Here is a 10,127-nt window from a genome sequence, read left to right as displayed (position 1 = left end):
CGATGACTGACATATTGTCATGAAACAACCCCATTCCCGCGACCCTTCCAAGCGTTGAGCGCCTGTGATGACACGCTTCTACAGTTATTAACACCTACATCTATCAGAAAAAATAATGTACAATTATAATGTTGCAGGGCTGGCTCAGGAGGCCCGGCTGACAGATTAACTGATGCCTGTAAAACAGGATAAAGAACAGGAGAGTCTCGTCTGGTCTTTCACAGCTCCTCTGCTGATATTATTAATTTAACAACCAGTTCATTTCATTCACATTCCTTTGTGTCTCTCTTCTATCACAGTGTCAAAATAAATCACCTTTTGTTGCCTCCTTTCTTCATTTCACCTTCTTAACAGAACAGACTTCTTATAATAGCATGACCAACACCATGAGAATTAGTGTAAATTTACTCATAATATTCAGTGCAATTGTTTTTTTCATGCTGTACTTGCTTCCTAAAGTTAATTCACTGTTATTTCCACCAAATGAGTGGATTTATAATTGATTCAGCGGCTTCCTACACTTTCCTCAGTCTGATCACATGACTAAGCACGCCAAACGCGATCAGAGTGAGCTTACAAGACATAACGCCATCTATTAACTCTTTAACACGAACAAAAAAAAAATTTGGACCCAAAAATTAATACAGCACTTTAGTTAAATATAATGATCTCTGGCGCATATTAAATAATTTTCTTCATGTTAGCACAAACATCATAAATCATTAAAACAGCACAAAGGTCCGATCGAACTACTTGACCAATTACAATACATTAACTTTACATTGTAATAGTGCAATCACTGTTCCAGTTGAAATGTTTTGATTTTACCTGTAAAGCAGGATAAATGTCAGAAGAGCAGGAGAGTCACGTCTGGTCTTTCACAGCTCCTCTGCCGATATGGACGCATGCGCGTGCGCGATTCTATATTCTGCAAAAGTGGCTTTAAGTCAGCCGACTGTAGCGGCTCGAAAGGGGGTCCCCTAAGGGCTTTGAGGACTGGGGATAAGTCCAATAAGGGTATAGAGGGAGGACGAGGCGGGTACAGCCTCCTGGACCCCTTGAGGAAGCGTATGACCGGTTCGTTCCTTCCTGAGGATTGGCCGGCCACAGGAGCATTGAAGACTGATATGCCTGCCATGTCTACTTTGAGTGTGGAGGGGGTACAGCCCGCGTCCAGTAGCTCTTGTAGAAAAGAAAGTTCCAGTGGTACTTCACATGTGCTCTTTTTCTGAGAATTTTTGTGCTTTATTTTTGTCGCTGTTGAAACAGTGTTTGTTTGCAAGGGCGCAGGAACGGGCCCTTTGGCTGCAATTAGAACATTTCCAGCCGCCTGAACTGAAAAGGGGTCTGGAAGAAGCATGCAAGCTCTTTTTAGGGGTGGTCCGGCTGCAGCGAGACTTAGCCCGCTCCACTTCCTTTTTGTCGTTGGACTAGGAAGGCTTCCGAGGCTCAGGGTCCAGTGCCATTCTAGGCTTGGGGCCCTGGTGTTTCGGGATGCGCTTAGCTGGCACCAGGTGCTGTCTGGCTTCAGCTGCTGGGCGGGGCTGAGAGACCGGCGGCGCTGGTTTGGCTGGCTACTTTGTTTACGCGTTCCTGGGGCAACTCGTTTGGGCAAAAAATGTCGCATGGCCTGCGGAGACTTCTGTGCTTCTGTGAAACGCTCAGCAAAGCCCTTTACCAGGAGACCGAAGTAGCCGGTGATAGAAACTGGGGAGTCCAGGAAGGCAGTTTAGTCTGCATCATTTATCTCCGGGAGATTAAGCCACAGGTGGCACTCTAGTAATACCAGGCTGGCCATGCTTCTTCCAATGGCCTGTGCGGTGGTCTTTGTGGCAGATCGCGGGGTCCAGTCCAGACTCGTCCATGGAGCAGAGGAGTTTCGTCTGGAACAATTGGAGAACCGCCATAGTGTGCAGGGCTGAAGCAGCTTGATCAGTGGACACATAGGCTCGGCCGGCGAGAGCTGAAGTGGTCCTGCATGACTTGGATGGGTGAGTCACTTTAGGCCACCGCTTCCTCTAGGGGGGGCAGTTTCTCATACCCCTTTTCCTCGGCGCCGTCAAGAGTCGAGAGCATTGCAGAGGCGGAAGTGCGTAGGTGGGCCGAGTAGGGGGGCGTGCCATGAGTTCATCAGTTTACCATGAAACTCAGGGAAGAATGGCGCTGATCACTGACGAGCCAAAGTAAAGACCGTCGATTTCGACGGCAAGAAGGCTTTCAAGCAGAAGAAGATCAGCAAAGAGGTGAGTCATCGCTGAAGGAGATTAAATCTGATTCCTATGGCGAATGGGCCGCTTATATAGTCAGCAGCCACACCCATTCTGGCGCACGCGAGGCGGGAAGCACTCTGATAGGTTTGCTCGTCCTCGCTGCTTCGCCATAGGTTCGTTCAGTTTCTGCAGCCCAGCCAATCAGCGCGCTTAGACAGCCTGCACTGTGCTTGCTGTGCAACTCCACTGCATTCTAAAATAAAGGCTTAAATATTCTCGAGAAAGTTTTCCCATATGAGTGAATCGTCCATGAAAGGGAACTTAATTGATAAAGGCAAGCAACATATGACAAATATACAGCAGTAGTAGTAAAGTGAGATCTGTGAGTCTCTTTATTAATTTGTTTTATGTATCTAAGGTAAATATAAACAATAAAAGCATATAAAGCCATACAACAAAACAAAAACCCAAATCAACACCCCGAACCCTAAATCAAACGACCTGCCATTTGAGACTCCATTCAGTCTGTGCTAATTAACGATTCCCCCAGCTAAGTACTTTATGGCCTTCAAAACTACAGAGACTGAGACTTTGCATGTCAAAATTCATAAGATCATCCCAAAACATTGCTTGAATGACTTATATCCAACTTCATTTGGATATTCATTTATCCATTTATCCAACTTCAATAATCTTCCTAATCAGTTTCATCGTCTGAGCATCCCAGATAGCTTAGAAGAACTTGATATTGCAACAGAAACTTTTAACTCTCTCCTTTCCAGCACTTTAGATACAGTTGCTCTGTGCGCTTAAAGAAGATTAAAGAAAATAGTCCAACACCGTGGTACAACGAGCACACCCGGGCCCTTAAGAGAGCAGCCAGAAAAATGGAGCGCAACTGGAAGAAAACAAAACTAGAGGTATTTCGGATTTCATGGAAGGAGAGCTCGATTGCTTACAGAGAGGCTTCAAAAGCTGCTAGATCTGCTTATTTTTCAACCCTATTAAAAGAAAATAAACATAATCCAAGGTATTTATTTGAAAAAGTGGCTACACTAACGAAAAAGAAAGCTTCAAGAAACACAGCAGTAATGACTTTATGAACTTCTTCACTTATAAGATTGATAATATTAGGGACAAAATTATAACTATGCAACCGTCTACTACAGCATTACATCAGGGAGTGCATTATAGTCTCCCCGAGGTAAAATTTGATTAATTTGTTGCCATAGGAGAGGAAGAATTTTGCAAACTCGTTAATTAATCTAAATCGACAACATGTATGTTAGACCCTATACCGACTAAACTACTGAAAGAGATGCTTCCAGAAGTCATAGATCCTCTTCTTAACATCATTAATTCATCTTTGTCTCTAGGATATGTACCAAAAACCTTTAAGCTGGCTATGATTAAACCGCTTGTTGAAAAAACGCAACTTGATCCTACAGAATTAGTCAATTACAGGCCGATCTCAAATCTACCTTTTCTGTCAAAGATACTAGAAAAGGCTGTATCCTCACAACTGTGTTCCTTTCTTAAAAGAAATGGTATCTGCGAGGATTTCCAGTCAGGATTTAGACCGCACCATAGCACTGAGACAGCTCTCATTAGAGTCACAAATGATTTGCTATTATCATCCGATCGTGGTTGTATCTCTCTATTAGTGTTACTTGATCTTAGTGCTGCATTTGACACCACTGACCACAACATTCTCTTAAATAGACTAGAAAACTATGTTGGCATTAGTGGAATTGCATTAGCATGGTTTAAATCATATTTATCTGACCGCTATCAGTTTGTAGCAGTAAATGAAGACATGTCTTATCGATCACAAGTTCAGTATGGCGTACCACAAGGCTCAGTAATAGGACCGCTGCTGTTCACTCTGTACATGCTACCTTTAGTAGATATCATTAGGAAACATGGAATTAGCCTACACTGTTATGCTGATGATACTCAGCTCTATATTTCTTCCAAACCTAACGAAACTCACCAATTCACAAAATTATCGGAATGCATAGTTGATATCAAAAATTGGATGACTAGTAATTTCCTACTACTAAATTCTGAAAAAACAGAGATTCTAATTATTGGACAAAAAACTTCCACACGTAATAACCTAGAATACCGTCTAACACTTGATGGCTGCTCTGTTAAGTCTTCGTCGTCAGTTAGGAACCTGGGTGTGCTCTTTGATACCAATCTTTCATTTGAAAGTCACGTGTCTAGTGTCTGTAAAACCGCATTTTTCCATCTTAAAAATATATCTAAATTACGTCATATGCTCTCATTGACAAATGCGGAACAACTAGTTCATGAGTTCATGACATCAAGGCTAGATTATTGTAATGCTCTACTGGGTGGTTGCCCTGCATGCTTAATAAACAAACTACAGCTAGTTGAAAACGTAGCCGCTAGAGTTCTTACCAGAACCAGGAAGTACGACCATATTAGCCCGGTTCTGTCAACACTGCATTGGCTCCCTATTAAACATCGTATAAATTTTAAAATATTGCTGATTACTTACAAAGCACTAAATGGTTTAGCTCCCCAGTACTTGAGCGAGCTCTTAACGCATTATAGTCCTTCACGTCTATTGCGATCTCAAAACTCCGGCCAGTTGATAATACCTAGAATATATAAATCGACTGTTAGCGGTAGATCCTTTTCCTATTTAGCGCCAAAACTTTGGAACAATCTTCCTAACATTGTCCGGGAAGCAGACACAGTCTGTCAGTTCAAAACTAGACTAAAAACACATCTCTTTGACCTAGCATTCACATAACACTCTATAGGCTTCTATAATTCAATGTTAGGCTGCTTAGATTAGGTCAGCCGGAACTGGGAACACTTCCCTCATATCCTGATGTACTCGTTACATCATAAGAAGAATGGCATCTACGCTAATTTTAGTGTCTTTGTTTATCCCGAGGTTTTCCCGCAGCCTGCTGGATCCAGACCGTTTCCAGATCTGACTAAGGACTTTCGCCTGGACCCGATGAAAACACAGACCTGAAGTGCCAACTAGCCTCTCCCTATGGAGGATCCCTATACCACTCTACAGATAAAGCGTTGTGGAATTTTTCGGTTCGCGTACCTACCCAAAGTGATAAGATAAAATAAAAATTCTGCATCCAAATTTATAGACAAGTAGTTTGTTTAGGCATGATTTGTAAGGAATTACAAACCTGCGCACATATATTCAAACGCACATAACTATAGAATCAATTCTTAATGCGCATGTGAACGCCATCAGCGTCTATCACAGGTTCACGTTTAAAGTCTGTTTAGAGAGAACGGTGTCGTCTTAGCGGCCCCTAATTTAATAACAAATGATCATTTAGACGGAAGTGAATCAATCAAAACTAACTTTAGCTGGAAAAAACATTTTTCAAGAGCCACTATAAAACCAAACCAATCTCTGTTACCTTAAATTATATGTTTATCTCTGTAAAGCTGCTTTGAAACAATCTACATTGTTAAAAGCGCTATATAAATGAGGATGACTTGACTTGACTTGACTATAATCAAAAATCGTTCAATTGCATAATTCTATATCATGTCTACAACCTAAATATGTGACTATTATGCCTAGATGACACATGATTCATGCAATTATTATAACTATTGAATGGTTGCTTGAAAGGGTGCCTTGCTCGGTCCCAAAGGCTGATACCAGAGATTGGACAGCCATTTTAGTTAAAAAAAAACTCAGGACATGAACCAAGCATGTAGATAAGTAGAAGACAGAGTCAGACAAAAACAGATCAAGATCAGAAGAGCATGGGTTAACAGTTTTCATTCAAACTAATTAGCTACTCTCGTCTCACTTTTCTTTCTCTTAGTTTATTTTCTTTTCCGTTGAGAGTCTCGGTTCTAAGTTAAGTTTTTTTAAAAGCTTGAAGAGTATTTCATGGTTTGTCAGGTTTTATCCAAGTGTATTTATGTCCTGTTCCTTGTTATTGGTTCTTATTTTACATTTACATTTATTCATTTATCCAAAGCGACTTGCAAATGAGAACAACAGAAGCAGTTAAACTAACAGTAGGACAACAATATGCTATGATCCTTCTCAGTTCAATCTAATCTATTTTCTCTTAATCCCAGCAACGAAGAACCACGCTAAAATCTAATGAGAGAAGTAAACACTCACAGACTGATGTCCTCTCCTGTTGCCCGACTGTTGTCGGAAAATTGTCTTTTCACGTTAATAAAAAGGCTAAAACCCATAGTGTGAGTCTTATCGTTTCTTCCAATCGCTACAATATGAACAAGCTAGTGTTGATGGGGATGCTGCTTTCTGAAAAAGAGATTAACCCGAATACTGAAAGGGTTCTTGCTGTGGTTGAGGCCAGAGAACCAGAGAAACAGAAGTTTAAGTACCTTATAACAGAAGTTGGCTTCACTGCCACAGGGCTAGAGATTCACAGCTTGAGGTGAACAAGACCTGGAAGAACAAGAAAAGACCAACAAACTCCATTCAGCCATAAACTATTGTTTCCAAAAAGAGAAATTCTGTCTTCACAATATAAAAGAGATGCCATATTTTTGAAGAAATGATTTAGTGAGAAAGCAAAAGACACTCCAGCTGATCAGCAAAACCAATCAGACAGAACTAGTCGAGTCAGAGACAGAAGAGACTGAGTAAATAACTCCTGATAACATGTCAGTTCAGGGGGAGTCACTAGATAGAGGTGTTGCTCCTCAGACGAGACCACAGAGACAAATCACACTAGAGATTTAAAGACTTTATCATTGCCTGTTGGAGGAAATGTAGCCAGCGTTCAGCGTTCTGCTTTTAGTTCAGCGTTCTGCTTTAGACTTCAATATTCATATCAATTCATTTCACATTTATTGGTATAGTGCTTTTCACAATACACATCGTTTCAAAGCAGCTTTACAGAAAATGCATGAGTCCACATTACATTTTAAAGTGAACTGTTATATGAGATTTAACTGTCTAAGTTATGTATTTCAGAAATGTACATATACAAAAAATTATTAATTTAAGACAAAAACAATGAGTTAACAAATGATTATGACATTTAGAAAAGTAGCATTGGTGCATGCTAATTCCGAGTTTGCATCATCTGAAGTCTTCATAATAGGCTGGATCCAAACTGGAACTGACGTACCCTCTAGTTATCTCTTGTTATAGATAAAACAGAGAAGCAAATAGAAAATAATTTGCGTATACAATAATTCTGCTGTTCATAACATTAAGCAAGAATAACCATGTGCATTTGATCTGATATAACTGTATAATGTTATGAGATACACTATATGAATGCTAGGCTAAAGAGATGCGTCTTTAATCTAGATTTAAACTGGGACAGCGAGTCTGAGCCCCGGACATTATCAGGAAGGCTATTCCAGAGTTTAGGAGCCAAATATGAAAACGCTCTCCCTCCTTTAGTGGACTTACATATTCTAGGTACTATCAAAAGCCCAGAGTTTTGTGACCTTAAAGAGCGTGATGGATTGTAAGGCGATAGAAAATGTGTTAAATACACATGAGCTGAATCAATTAGGGCCTTATAGGTCATACTTTGTAATTGATACAGAAGTTAATAGTTAACCAGTGAAGAGACGCTAAAAGTTATATGATCATATTTTCTTGACCTGGTAAGAACTCTAGCAGCTGCACTTTGGACTAACTGTATGTTTATTGAGGATACAGGACAACAAGCTAGTAATGCATAACAGTAATCTAGTCTAGAGGTCATGAAAGCATGAACTAACTTTTCTGCATCAGAAACCAATAGCATATTGCGGAGCTTAGCAATGTTTCTAAGGTGGAAAAAGGCTGTTTTTGTAACATTTGAAATATGATTTTCAGAAGACAAGTTGCTGTCTAAATATAACACCCAGGTCTTTAACTGTAGAGGATGAAGTAACTGCACATCCTTTTGAATGCAAGTTGCATTCTAAGAGATTCTGTGTACAGGTTTTTGGTCCAATAAGTAATACCTCAGTCGTAGCTGAATTTAATAGAAGAAAATTACAGGTCATCCAATATTTTATATCTTTAACACACTCTGTCAATTTAGATAATTTAGAGATTTCATCTGGTTGTGATAAAATGTATAACTGAGTATCATCAGTATAACAGTGGAAACTCATTACAAGTTTCTTATACTATTACCAAGTGGCAGCAAATATATTGAAAATAGCAGAGGGCCTTACACAGATCCTTGCGGCACTCGGTAATTTACTGACATTATCTTAAAATTTTCCCCATTAAAAAAGACAAAATGGTAACGGTCTGATAGGTACCATCTAAACCACCTTAATGCCTGTCCCAACCAGTGTAATTTTGTAGTCGATCTAAGCGTATTTTATGATCTATATAGCAGGGTTCATCAATTAGTTTTCACCAAGGGCCAAATTCTGCCAACAATACAAAGCCATGGGCCACTGACCACAATGTTATGACCACAATGTTTGTTCTGCTACACTATAAAAAATGCTGGGTTAAAAACAACAATTTCTAGGTTATTTTGCAACCCAGCGCTGAGTAAATATTGGACAGAACACATGCTGTGATATTTTTACCCAGCTTGTTGGGTTTTATACATTAAACCATTTGCTGGTTTGTTTTTTTGACAGTGCTTGGTCAGTCAATTTGATATTCAAGGTTTTACATTTTAAATAATAACAGTGCACTCTGTTATAACAAAATCTTTTTATATATAGGACAGTTCCCTTTCAAGGGAAATTCGAGCTGCGTCAAACGCTGCGGGAACGCCCCTGCGTTGTGCGTCATGAAGCACGTATGGAATCAGCCCAATGGAGAGATGAAACGTCATAGGCGGGTGACGTCATCGACCAGGAAACTATAAAGCACCCCAAAAACACAAGCGCATTAGCTTCTGTGCTTTCAGTCGCGCTACATGTGAATCTGTCCCTGTGTGATATTGTCTGTCTTACATACCCTGCACCACACAAACAATTTATCCCTATATATATATATATTGAGAGATTATGGCGGACGAACAGCAGTTTAGAAAGTGTGTTCCTCCCTGCTCGCGTTATTTAACGAGCGGGGATACACATGATCTTTGTGTTGTTTGTTTGGGAGTTCAGCATGCCCAGTTTGCTCTCGAGGGAGCAGACTGTGAGCATTGCGAGCGTTTGCCGTTAAGGACGCTCCGCTCCCGCCGATCGCTCTTTGAGGAGAGCGGTTCGGTGCGCGCTCCCCGCGGTTCGGGTCCCGCTTCTGCCGAGGCAGAGCGGCGGCGCTTATCGTGGGGATCGCAGATGGATCTCACAGCGGGGTTTGAGACGGGCTCTGCCTTATCTCTCCCTTCACCTGTGAGATCCAGTGCCTCAGTCCCGGGTTCGGAAGCACGCGCTGCGGTTTCTTCCGCTCGGGCTGAGGCACCAATGCTGCAGCTATCCAGTTCTGAGGAACTTGATGTTGTTAGTGTTGAGGGAGATGTGGAGGATTCGCCACCCCACACTCCTGAGAGTGATGAGCTTATGGAGGTGTTAACAAGAGCTGTTGAAAAACTTAATATTGAATGGCCAGTGACTAGACAGGAGTCTGTTTCTAAATCAAAGTTGGATGAGAGATTTTTGCCGTCACGTGTGCAGCCTCCACGCCGGTGCCTGCCGTTTTTCCATGATCTCCACACCGAGGTGTCGAAATCATGGAGAAAACCGGTGTCATATAGAGTGTTTAGTCCCCAGACTTCAACATACGCTAATATTATGGGAGCCAAGGCTCATGGTTATGGTGCTTTGCCTCGTGTGGAAGAGACGCTTGCGAGCTATCTCTCCCCCGAAGCAGCATCATCTTTTAAGGCACCGGCATTACCCACCAAGCCTTTAAGAAACACTTCGGCTTTGGTGGGTAAAGCATATTCGGCAACAGGTCAGGCTGTGTCATGTCTGCATACTATGTCAATCTTGCAG

This window comes from Siphateles boraxobius, unplaced genomic scaffold (assembly GCF_051911475.1).
Source record: "Siphateles boraxobius isolate OS27281-9 unplaced genomic scaffold, OSU_SipBor_1 13, whole genome shotgun sequence".
Lineage (NCBI taxonomy): Eukaryota > Metazoa > Chordata > Actinopteri > Cypriniformes > Leuciscidae > Siphateles > Siphateles boraxobius.
The sequence above is the reverse complement of the archived record's forward strand: the minus strand, read 5'-3'. Positions refer to the sequence as shown.